This window comes from Galeopterus variegatus, unplaced genomic scaffold, assembly GCF_000696425.1.
Source record: "Galeopterus variegatus unplaced genomic scaffold, G_variegatus-3.0.2 Scaffold1761, whole genome shotgun sequence".
NCBI lineage: Eukaryota > Metazoa > Chordata > Mammalia > Dermoptera > Cynocephalidae > Galeopterus > Galeopterus variegatus.
The window spans coordinates 176,810-189,677 of record NW_007727872.1 but is presented as its reverse complement, the minus strand read 5'-3'; the positions used below and the strand labels follow the sequence as shown (position 1 = coordinate 189,677).

Below are 12,868 nucleotides of genomic sequence, written 5' to 3'. Positions count from 1 at the left end.
TGTATCCTGACTGTGGTGGTGGTTACATAAATATATTTTACTGCATGTTAATTATACGTCAATAAAGTTAACTAAAAAATAAGTCCAATAAATCCTGACAAGTCAAAAAAAGATGTTTCACCTTAGGCAGTCTTATGTCTTTTTTGGTCTTACCATTACATTTTGGGTTGGGGCAAGAATGATTCAGACTGATCTATCGGTAACTCTAAACTAGGAGTTCTTAGTATTTCAACAATGCCAAGGATTCCTCTCATTGCGCTCCCCACCTCCACCCCAGAACAATTCCACAATCCTCTCTGGCAAATTAAATGGACTCCAGGTACCAATCAACAGTATTTTGAATCACTTTCAGCTGGGCACTAGCTATCCACATGAGGGTTTCTTAGTGAGTGTACATACCTGGAACTTCTGACAAACTCAAACATTTGCCACACTCAGGGACTTACAGGGTCCTGCCTTTACTAAGGATACCTAAAGAAGGTTCTGCTTTTGTCTTTTTTATGAAACTGAGGCAAGAATGAAAGATATTGATGATTATGCTTCTCCTTGTAGAAACTTACTCCAAATAAAGGTCATCAGCCAAACATTTATGGATTTGTAATGAGACAATACTTCACTGGGGGTTCAAGGAGGTTTTCCTATCCTTCTTGAGCTTATAAAGGGTCAGGTAGGGCTGTTGCAAGGACTCCAAATACAAGAGTACTTCAAAAAGTTCGTGGAAAGATAGAACTAAAAGATAATACAAATCTTTCCATAAAATTTTTTGAAGTATCCTTGTACATCACCTGAGAGAGATCTATAGGAGAGCACACAGAAAAGGTCTAATAAGAAGGTAGTGGTCATGATACATATACTGTGATGTCTTCAAGGACAGGTATGGTTTTTGCATTTTTATAGCCCCTCGCTTGGCACATAGCAGGTACTTCTGTAGTTTTGCAGAGAAGAGAAGAAATCTGGGTAACATTAACCCATTCCTTGTCTTACTGTTCTAAGAACATTCAGAAGCAGAGAATTCCTAGGCCAAAACAGATCATGAGAAGTTCCTTTGGAGGCAAGAATTTTCTTTTTCAGAACACTTTAGCTCAAAGTGGCCGAAAAAAACCAAAAACCAAAACAACAGCCAACAGCATAGGAACTAAAACAAATAGCAATCTGTAACAAAACCACAGACTCTGCTAAGTGAGCATCCCTCTCTCCATTGGGTGTTTAGAGTGACTTTCTATCCAAGATAACCTGAAATCCTCTCCTGGGCACAATCACCCAATATAATGGTTTGGAAAAAGACCCAAAAGGTGGACACAAATCTCTTAGGCTACAGAAAGATAATCTACCTTTTTTTTTTTTTTTTTTAAAAGATGACCGGTAAGGGGATCTTAACCCTTGATTTGGTGTTGTCAGCACCATGCTCAGCCAGCTAGCTAACTGGCCATCCCTATATGGGATCCGAACCCGTGGCCTTGGTGTTATCAGCACCGCACTCTCCCGAGTGAGCCACGGGCTGGCCCATAATCTGCCTTTTAAAAGGTAAATGCGGGCTGGCCACATAGCTCAGTTGGCTCAGTTGCTTAAAAGGTAAATGTTTCCTCTATACATCCACTCTGCATATGATACATGGAAGTATTTTTTTCCCCTTTCTATTTTCACCTCCTACACTTCAGGACCAAACTCAATTTCAGAACCAATTTAAGCTGGCCAGTTCTCCCAGTCCATCCATGCCTTTAAAGCCTGCTACCAATGGGCTCTCCACTGCCCTGAGATTTATTCATCTGACAGGCTGGCTCTGCCATTCAGCAAGGTGGACCAGATAATGAACCTCACAGTGGGTGATTAGGGAGAGGCCATCAGCTGGCTAAAGGAGTGGTGACAGTGACTTTCTTTAATTTCCCTGGGCAGTCACCCCCACCTTCCTGACTTTATTTGGTTGAAGCCCTAGACACCCCTTGTGAAGCTTTTCTTTGCATTAATTACAAATCCAACACACCAAGGTCCTTACCCTGCACAAGCAAGGTATCCAATCACACTAAGAGGCAGCCAAGGTAACAGAGGTGGTAGAAATGGGATGCACAGATTCCACATCAGACCTCCTCCTTCTCTATGGCTTGTTGAAGGTGGGGGCACTCTGCCCAGCTCCAACCAAAAGGCAGATGTCTCTGTCCTCCCCACCTGAGGTTTCTTTCCTTGGAAACATATCACATCTCAGGAAGGGAGACAGAGGATACTGTCTCTGCTCCTAACATACTGGCAATTCATCATGGGGTCTCTGCCTTCTAACCAGGCCTCACTTATCTATCCCTCCCTAACAAACAAAATCCTTTAACAGAAATCCAATTTGTGGGCTATGCACAGCTTTCTTTCTAGTTGGGTGGGTCACTTTTTAAGACTGTAACTTTATTTGAGCAGGATCACTATGAAAAGTCAAAATGCTTTTATTATACTTAGCAAAAATGATTCCAATTAATGCAGCTTATAACAGAGATAAAAGTTTGCATAGTGAGACTTCTAGCCTCTGATGTTACCACAGTGGCAAACCATGTACTTCTAAGCACATCTTAAAAGTTTTGAGCCATTCTCTGGGAAAGAATTTGCAGTAGAAATAAAACAAACTTCCAAAGATCTACTAGAAGGAAGGAGGTGGCTAAAAAACAGAAGAGGGAAGTCCTACCTGAACACTCTCATCTAATAAATGGGATAAAGGATTCTTCTTGGGCTAAACCAAGAAAGCAAGGATTGCTATCTCCTGTATCCTCTTCAAAAACTGACAGCTACTGAAATTCCCACTAGTCCCAACACCGTTCCTCCTATGCACTGCCAACGAAGCTTCACAGTTGCCTAATAAAGACAAGGCGTCTATGTGATAGTCATTTCCAAAATCACATCTAATTGGAGAAAATGCTAACAGTGGCAGAGATGAATAATAAGCTGAGCTCTTCTCTATCCATGACCTCTATGTTCATCCAACTTGGCTGTGAGACATTAATTTTGAGAGTCTTTTTTGTTTAAATGGAACAACTACTTTAAAAACAATTAAAATTCAGTGTGTTACCTTTTAGATTTTGAACCATATAAATACAAATAATAAATAAAAACATTTTTTAAAAAGTCACCATATCCCTTTGTTGTGGTATAGGAAAAGCTTTATTTCTCACAGTGACTTTCCTGAGTAACTTGGTTAGCATAAAGAGATTCTTCTCTCATTTATAAAATTATCTTACTGTGCCAGAATCCTCTACTTAGGCATTTCTGCCTGACTAGCAGGTAAACTCTCCAGGCCCTTGGTCAGTACTTTCTGTTCTCAACTGAAAGGGCCCCCAATCCAGGACCTTTCCCATCCTGCAGGAACAAGCCCTTCTATCTTCATCTCCCTGCTTCTCCCTCTACCTTCCTATCCCTGGCTTACCTCTTCCTTCAGAATATGTGACAGACTCAGGTTGTCACACGTGTCTCAGCCTGATGAGATGTTAAAAAGTACAGACTTTGGAGTCAGACAGACCTAGGTTCACATTACATTAAAGCTTTACCACTAATAGCTGTGTGACCCTGAAAAAATTATTTAGTCTCTCTAGTGTCCTCATCTATTATATGATAATTATACCTACCCCAAATAGTTGATGTAAGAATTAAGTAAATAACCCATATAAAAGTGCCCCCACTTAATACCTATTAGTTGTTCCTTTCATGTGTTTGTGTGTATTTTAAATCCAATATATCTTCTCTCCTACCTAGGGCCTCTGCTAGTGCAGCTTACCTCCTGGTCCAAGTTAGAGAGTCGTCATCCTAGTAGCACATAATCAATCAGCTGACCCTCTTATATGGACCTTCTCAAGATGCCGTATATATTCCTGAGTCTATTTTTTTCTTTTTTGGGGGGTGGGGCTGGTGGCTATCCGGTACAGGGACTGAAACCCTGGGCCTTGATGTTGTCATCCACACCATGCTCTAACAAACTGAACTAACTGGTTAGCCCTGCTGCCCTATATAAGGTTGATTACCAAGGATAAGCAGCTTGTAAGAAAACCCCCCTACTTCTGATTCTGCATCTTTCCTGCTTTAGTCAATCCAGTGACCAACTCATACCAAACTTTTTTTCTGCCAAACAGGTCAACCGAAAGGCTAGAATCTAAACAAAGGAAATGAGGAAGGCAGGGTCAGACGGGCAGTGCTTGTGTCACATGCGCACATTCAGAGTTCCCACAGCAATCATCACTCATGGCTACAAAAAGGCAGTGCAAGGCTACAGGCTCTTGTAGAAAAGCAGATGCCATGTACAGGAAACTGAGTTATGGCTATTGTGGGAGTCTTAAATCTCAGCTCTCCAGCATATGTCTCTGCCAAGGCTGCCCTGCATGATGGTTAGGGCTCTGTTTTAAGATGAGAAAACATCACAGGGGCTCTTAGAGTGGGCTGTTCAGAGGCCTCAACTGCCCTGTTTGAGATCCAAAGCTGCTCTGGGGAGAACTTTTATAAAGGTGGCTCCCATGGGGAAAATGAACCACATCACCTCCTGCTCAGAAAACCCTGCCACACAGTTTTACAGCCCCCTTCTTCCAGTCTTCCTCAACAACCAGTGGTGTGCTGGAGCTCGTTCACACAGGCTTGGCCTGTGAGAGCCAACTGTTAAATCTCAATAATTGTACCAGCCAGCTACAAAACAAAACAAAAAAACAAAAAGTGACAAATTTCAAGAATTGTCAGAGCCAACTGGCTTCATATTAGCAGCCATGGTGCGAGTATTCACTTCGAACACTACAAATCAATCCCTCCCTCCCCCGCCCCAGTTGTTAAACATTTACTAGCCACCAAGGGCCAACAATTCTCAAGGCAAAGTACCCAGGCTTGGTTTTCCTTGTAAGCCTTTAAGCCCTTAGGACTTTTCCCCAAGACTATTTTGTGCTTCCTCCTAAATATTCTCAAGCATTGATGCCACCAGAGCCCTTTACAATGTTGTGCCCAAACTGGGGCTCTCCTCTTATTAGTACTTCACTCTTCTCTGGGAAAATAAAGCTAGGCTTCATTTGAATCTCTGAACACCCAGCAGTTATTTATAATGGCTCTCAGAATGAGGAGAAAGTCAAAAAGGTTTTGAAAGATTACTAACACAAGGAAATAAGTAGATACTTAGCATCTTCTAATGTAATCCTCATTCATTCAGATATAAAGCATTTTTTATTTCAAAATTTGCTTTAATCTACTCCCACAAATGAATGATACCCTGCTTTGTCATAATACTTTGGAAGATAAGTTTTGCAAAATACAACATTATACATGGCCTCCTCTGAATCCAAAATCCAGAGCCCTAGTGAAGACTTAAAGAAATGATGGTAGGTAAAACCCCATCAAAATTCTTAATGTAGAAAACTTAGTTATCTGATTACAACATCCTATGGTCCTATAACATATAGGGGTACCAGAAGAACAGCTTTCTGGCCTTCCCAGAAAATTCCTAAATTTATATGTAGAGAAATTTTTAGCAAGCTCCTGGGCCATGTGGTTGAGAGGAACTCCAGCTTCATGACAGGTGTGTGCCCACTGTTAGAAACAGGAAGTAGAACAGTGGTTGCTAGAGCAGTGTGGGGAGGGAAGAAAGGGGAGTTGTTCTTCAGTGGATATAGGTTTCAGTTTTCAAGATGGAAAAGGTCTAGAGATTTGTGGCACAACAATCTGCATATTGCTAAGTGTACTATACTGTACATTTAAAAACGGTTAAAGTAATATATTTTGACATGTAGTTTTTTTACCACAATTTTTTAAAAAAAGATAGGTTTGCCCATTAGGTCTCATCACATGCCTAGCACTGAGGCTGGCTCATACTGAACCTTTAATAAATGCTTGTGAATTGAATCAAAGGCAGTACAATTGGGACAGGGATGAGAGTCAGTGCATTAGGGACTATGAAGGCTGTGATTAAATGCCTGATTAGTATTTCTTTCTTTTTTTTTTTTTTGTCTTTTTTCATGTCCGGCAACGGATCGCAACCCTCAGTGTCGCGCCCGTACCGGACCGGGACCGGCAACGGGATCGCAACCCTCGGTGTTGCTCCCACACCTCGCTCAGCCAGTGAGCGGGAACCGGTCTGCATGCGGGATCCGAACCCTCGGCGGGAGCGCCGCTGCACTCCCAAGCAGCGCACTGTAGCAGTGCGCCACTGGGCCGGCCCCTGATTAGTATTTCTAAATCATCCAGCCTCTGGATGTTCTTTGACCCAAGGACATGACTTGCAGGAACTTTGGAACTCTTCTTCACTCTTTCTGTCCTTTTCAGATCCTGGCTTTGAGTACATTTTATAGTTTATGACTTTCCAATCCCTATCCCTCCTCTTTCAAGGCCAAATTTAATTCTTCTCTCCCCCATATGGCCTTTTCTAACCACTACAACCTGTAGAGATCTTTCTTTAACAAGAACAGATACTATAGCTTGTATTGGTCAGCTGACAACAAGTTGCCTCAAACAATCTCTTGCACCAATCCTTCCTTTGACAGCAAAAGCCCTTTATCATACTTCTGAATCCTCAAATGCCTAGCACAATCTGAGGTACAGAGTAGGCACTACTGCTAAAATACAGATAGCTGGATGAAGGTTGAGAAAAGCAAGGGTGGGCCAATAATTTACTTGCTCTCTAGAGGGATATTTCAAAGGAATAAAATTGGTCATGACTGTGACTGAAAGTTTAAGGAATCAGGTGCTGAAAGAAGGTTTTACTTTGAATCCTAAATTGCCAGTATGTACTCTAGATATTCAGGGCTCTAGAGAATCTTCTGTAAAGGTCTACTGTAAAGCCCTCTCTTGCCCATAAGAAAATTACAGCTGATATAAATCAATATGTCATAGCATTTGTAAACCAAAACAAATAGTGAACAGTCTAAAAGGAGCTCGAGATCCTCCATGGGCATATTCAAAGGTCTGATGGCTTTGGAGCAAAGAAAGTAAGAAGTATTATTCAAAACAGCTAAGCTAGTGACTCTTAAAATGTTGGAGTGGAGGAGTCATAGACTGGCTGAGAATCTTAGAAAAGATGGTCCTTCTTCAAGAAAAAGAAAAAAGACATATGCATAATTTTACAGACAACTTCAGGGAGTACACTTATTCTTGGACCTTAGGTTAAGAACCACCTGTGAATTAACATTATTCCAAGAAATTTCATGGCAGACCTCTTGAGCATGCACATACTTCTAATATAACACAGAAAGTCCTTTTCCTAATTTGAAAAGCAGGAATAAAGGAGAGGGAATATTTAAGAGTTTAGGGTAGTACAAGATAGGGAAGAGAACCTCCCCAGACAGCTCTTCATTTCAGCATAGTTCTGTGAAGGGAGCACTGCCTCATCAATACAGGATGTCCTCAAAGCATTTGAACCCAAGATTTAGCCTGGGGTCAAGAGTTTCTCTTAAACACCTTCTATCCACATTTATTTAGTACAGACAAAAAGGTCATTGGGATTTATCTATGAAACACAGGTGTATAACTCAACTATCCTCCTACGGGAATAAAAATCAGGGTGCAGGCCACTGTTGAGGGAGGGCTGGAGTCCAGAATTTAGGAGGGCTTACAAGAATGACTGATGTGCTGAGGTGGCACTATTTGTGGTCCCCCTTAAAAGAGAAGAGAGCTAGAGGAGAAGAATGCAATTGGAACCAGAGAGAGAGTAGTACTGGGAATAGAAGCCATCAAAGTAGAATGAAAGTTCCTTAAGTTAGAAACCACTTAGGCTCTTATGAATATCTAAATCTTCTAGTTTGGCTCCTGAGCTTGACCTCTTTGGGAATCCTTATTCTTTGATGATCAAATTTGCCCGGACATATCAAATGATTCTACCAGGAAGGGATGGGTGCTTATCAACAGATAACACTGGACAGAGAAAGTAGCTAAATCTCAGTAGAGGATGGGCAAGGGGCCTGAAGGAGAATTTTTAAAGATGTACTGAAACAAACCAAACCCAGTAAGGGATAAACTGGGAGTAGTTTCACAGTTCTTGGAAAAGCAGGTTGTATCTCTCCATAATCTTTCTTTATTTTATTATTATTATTATTATTATTTTTAAAGATGACCGGTAAGGGGATCTTAACCCTTGACTTGGTGTTATCAGCACCATGCTCAGCCAGTGAGCCAACCGGCCATCCTTATATGGGATCCGAACCCGTGGCCTTGGTGTTATCAGCACCACACTCTTCCGAGTGAGCCACGGGACGGCCCTATAATCTTTATTTATAAAGAAATGTCAAATACAGAGGTCAAAATGCCCTTACCCAACACCACATACAAAAATTAACTCAAAATAGATTAAAGATCTCAACATAAGAGTTAATCCTAAACTCTTAGAAGAAAACATAGGAGAAAAGCTTCATGACATTGGATTTGGCAATGATTTCTTGAATATGACACCAAAAGCACAAACAACAGAAGAAAAAATAGACAAGATGAACTTTGTCAAAATTAAAAATTTTTGTTCATAAAGGACACTACCAACAGAGTAAAAAGGCAACCCAAAGAATGGGAAAAAATATTTGCAAATTGCATATCTAATGACAGACTAATATCCAGAATATATAGAGAATTCCTAAAACTCAACAACAGGAGAAAACCACCCAATTTAAAATGGGCAAAGGGCTTGAATAGACATTTCTCTGAAGATGATATACAAATGGCCAACAAGCATATGAAAAGATGCTCAACATATCATTAGGAAAATGGAAATCAATACCACCATGAGATACTACTTCACACACATTAGGAAGTAGTATTTGTTCACACACACACAAAACAGAAAACAAAACAAATGTTGGCAAGGATGTGGAGAAATTGGAATGTAAAATGGTGTAGCCACTTTAAGAGACAGTCTGGCAGTTCCTCAAAATATGAAACAGATTTATTATATGATGTAGCAATTCCACTTCTGGATATATACACAAAATAATTGAAAGCAGGAACTTGAACACATATTTGTTTGTCAATGCAGCATTATTTACAATAGCTAAAAGGTGGAAACAACCCAGATGTCTACTGATAGATGAAAGGATAAGGAAAATGAGGTATTGCTATAATGGAATATTATTCAGCCATAATAAAGAATGAAGTACAGGGGCTGGCCTATGGCTCACTCGGGAGAGTGCGGTGCTGATAACACCAAGGCCATGGGTTTGGATCCTATATAGGGATGGCCGGTTAGCTCAATGGTTGAGCGTGGTGCTGACAACACCAAGCCAAGGGTTAAGATCCCCTTACCAGTCATCTCTGTAAAAAAAAAAAAAAAGAATGAAGTACAGATACATGCTACAACACTAATGAAACTTGAATACATTATGCTAAATGAAACAAGCCAGTTACAAAAGTTCAAATACTATATGATTCCACTAAGGTACCTAGAATAGTCAAATTCATAGAGACAGAGAGTAGAACAGTAGTTACCAGAGGCTGGGCGCAGGGGTAATGGAGAGCTGTTGTTTAACGGGTACAGAGTTTCAGTATGGAATGATGAAAAAGTTCTGGACAGATGTATAGTAGTGATGGTTGCACAACAATGTGAATGTACTTAATGCCACTAAACTGGATACTTAATAATGGTTAATATGGTAACTTTTATGTAACGTATATTTTACCACACACAAAAAAGATGTCAAAATGAACATGCTCCACAATTAACCCCAGACAAATACAATACCTGCATACACGCTATAAAAATGTATGCTTGAAAATGCATGACCATTCAGTTACACTGAGGATATTAACTGATTAAAAAGCTCTGCCCTCCATGAAGCCATTCAGAATTAACACAAAAATGTCATCTATCTTCTGGATGTCTGAAAAGAAACCTCAGTGTAAGAGACTGGGCTTTGTTTAATAAGCAATGATGAATTAACAAGCATCACCTTGAAATGCCTTAAACAGGGGCTGGAATGTGTCTGGGGGTTGTCAGAATTCAAGAATTCACAAGTCTCTTGCTAGAAGAAAATGGCAGGCTGGGCAGGTAGATCTAGCAAAGAGCCCTGTCTTGTCTGTTAACTTACTAAGTGCTATAAATTCCAGTTAATGCCTACCCATGGTCTTTAGGTTTTATTTTAGGAGTACTTCAGAATCTAGTAGGGATTAAGTTTCTGATTTTTTTTTCCCTACTCCGTCTACTGCTAACAACTGCAGGACCCTACTGCATCCCAAAGCCAGCACTCTAGGAAGTATGAATACTCTTAATATTAAGTGACATTAGCATTAATGTTCAAAAGTGAAAGGAGAGAAGTGCTCCAACACATGTTGGTGATTAACAAGGCAGTCAAATACCTCTAATCTGCTAGTGCTGAGAAGAAAACCAAGTGCACCCTAATGCTGTCATTTAGCACCCTTCAAAGTCAGTTAGGGAAGAGAAGCAACAACTATTTTAAGGGTGGTTTTTAAAAGGGTCCCTGAATACTATCACCCTCCTCCCTAAACTCCCCAACTGAAAAGGATTGTTTTTTTTTTTTTTTTTTTTAAGATGACCGGTAAGGGGATCTTAACCCTTGACTTGGTGTTGTCAGCACCACGCTCAGCCAGTGAGCGAACCGGCCATCCCTATATGGGATCCGAACCCGTGGCCTTGGTGTTATCAGCACCGCACTCTACCGAGTGAGCCACGGGCTGGCCCCTGAAAAGGATTGTTTTTTTTTTTTTTTAAGATGACCGGTAAGGGGATCTTAACCCTTGACTTGGTGTTGTCAGCACCACGCTCAGCCAGTGAGCGAACCGGCCATCCCTATATGGGATCCGAACCCGTGGCCTTGGTGTTATCAGCACCGCACTCTACCGAGTGAGCCACGGGCTGGCCCCTGAAAAGGATTGTTTTTTTTTTTTTTTAAGATGACCGGTAAGGGGATCTTAACCCTTGACTTGGTGTTGTCAGCACCACGCTCAGCCAGTGAGCGAACCGGCCATCCCTATATGGGATCCGAACCCGTGGCCTTGGTGTTATCAGCACCGCACTCTACCGAGTGAGCCACGGGCTGGCCCCTGAAAAGGATTGTTAAAAGAGGTAATGAGTTTACAGAAACTCCATGAGAGCAAGGACTATACTTGGATTATTCATTGATCCCTACAACTCAGCACCACACCTTGTACTATAGCAGGCATGTAATTATTTACTGAGTAAGTAAATGTGTGTGAGTTGCTATCCCTTCCCCATTCTCATGTATGTTCTCTCCCTCTCCATAGAAATCGCCTCATCTCTGGCTTGTAAACAGTTTTGGAGAGGCACTTTTGTCACTTCATTTAACTCTGAAAGAAGTTGAAGGAGGGTGAGGACACGTGCTTGCTAATCATCCTTTTCCAGATTGCCTCATGTGCCAGAAAGGATTTTTATTATTGGTCTGTGGCTGCTACTGCTGGAAAAAGATTTCAGCCTGACCTTCCCAAGCTGCTGGGGGATGAAAACTGCACGTGGCTGACAGTAAAAATGTGTTCTCCTTTTTTTTTTTAAAAAGCTTTTAGACTAATCAGACCTCACTGGGGTAGGAAAAGTCACCCCTTATCTCACTGTACAAAACTCGAGATGTTTTGCATAAAAATAATATAGTAAAATTGAACTGGTCCAACGGGAAAAAAATAGCATCATAAAGCACCTCACAGAGAGCACCAGCATCAAAGAATAGGACTCAGGACTGTGCCATAGGGAAAGAGGAGAAAAGAAAATGAAAACCATTTATAAAAGCAGTTTTGAATGTGAGAATGAATTCTCACAGCTGGCCTCACAAAAGAGAACAAATACGTCAAGGGGAACAACTGATGGACTAATAGCGTTCTATCCATCTGGCTGAGGAAAGAGCCACTGGTGAGAATACAGAGAAGCTGTCTGTTAGGAAAAAGGCTTGCTTGGTGCCTCACTGGGATAACTGAATAGCTTTTAGGAACGTTGGGACACATGGTCACACTATAGCTGGCAACAGGAAGCTCAAACAAGGGTTACAATGATGTACTGGCAGAGGGCTGGCCCGTGGCTCACTCGGGAGAGTACAGTGCTGATAACACCAAGGCCACGGGTTCGGATCCATATATAGGGATGGCCGGTTGGCTCACTGGCTGAGCGTGGTGCTGACAACACCAAGTCAAGTATTGAGATCTCCTTACTGGTCATCTTTATTTTAAAAAAAAAAAAAATTGATGTACTGGCAGAAATGGGAGAACAGAGCATATGCTTTTTTTTTATTGGCTTGGAGTCTACACCCTGGTCCCTCCAACCCTGGGAGCAGGGTGGGAGAAACAGGAATTGTGTGAATAGGATATCTTATCTTGTGTTTTTAAAAACAGGACTCAAGGGCCGGCCCGTGGCTCACTCAGGAGAGTGCGGTGCTGATAACACCAAGGCCGTGGGTTCGGATCCCATATAGGGACGGCTCCCCTTACCGGTGATCTTTAAAAAGCAAGCAAGCAAACAAACAAACACACAAAAAACAGGACTCAAGGGCCGGCCCGTGGCTCACTCAGGAGAGTGCGGTGCTGATAACACCAAGGCCGTGGGTTCGGATCCCATATAGGGACGGCTCCCCTTACCGGTGATCTTTAAAAAGCAAGCAAGCAAACAAACAAACAAACAAAAAACAGGACTCAAGAGTCTCATTTTGACACATCAAGTTCAATCCCATGCCATGCTAAAGCCCCATCTGTACTTTTATATAATGCAGAGCTGAGTGCAGGCGCCTTGGGAGAAGGGGAAATCAGGCCAGCCTCAAGGAAAACAAACACACAAGGCTATCTGCATCTCCAACTCAGTCCATACCATAAAACCTGCTCAGAAATAATTGCTCAAAGCAAAGGGAATTCAATCACTAAGGAAAATTCGTCCCATTGAGGGCTCATGTTTTAATGAGACTAACAACTTCAAATTAAGCTGAACTCAGGGTTTTTCTAATTG

The 12,868-nt window shown here is 41.5% G+C and overlaps 1 protein-coding gene across 3 annotated transcripts in view; it reads right to left on the bottom strand.

Annotated features, from left to right (window-relative positions):
- LOC103595409 (chromosome unknown open reading frame, human C10orf76) overlaps positions 1-12,868 on the bottom strand; it is a 181,202-nt gene that overhangs the window by 21,609 nt on the left and 146,725 nt on the right. The window lies entirely within an intron of this gene.